Raw genomic sequence first — 330 nt, 5'->3', positions numbered from 1 at the left:
CTTCCAAAAATGGACACGACTAGAAATCAGTGGTTAAGTTGTATTTACAACACTGTTCCAGAACAGTTCAACCCAAATATTCAGATGTGTGCAGCACATTTTATGGAGGACTGTTTCCTGGAAGAGTAGACTACAATGTCGGCTGTTCTGACTCAAAGACTGTAAGTACGTCTTTTATATTTAAATAGTTTTTATATTTTATAAATTTAAAGCGAGTTTTTTTTTGGGCAGTGTAGAGTAGGGCTTGTTGTTTGTCAACAATTATGTCTAATAATTATGTCCACACTGGATGCAACGAATGCCTCATTTATAATGGGTTTTCATGTTTTT

The sequence above is a fragment of the Sinocyclocheilus grahami genome, unplaced genomic scaffold (assembly GCF_001515645.1).
Source record: "Sinocyclocheilus grahami isolate Dianchi unplaced genomic scaffold, SAMN03320097.WGS_v1.1 scaffold139.1, whole genome shotgun sequence".
Classification (NCBI taxonomy): domain Eukaryota; kingdom Metazoa; phylum Chordata; class Actinopteri; order Cypriniformes; family Cyprinidae; genus Sinocyclocheilus; species Sinocyclocheilus grahami.
The sequence above is the reverse complement of the archived record's forward strand: the minus strand, read 5'-3'. Positions refer to the sequence as shown.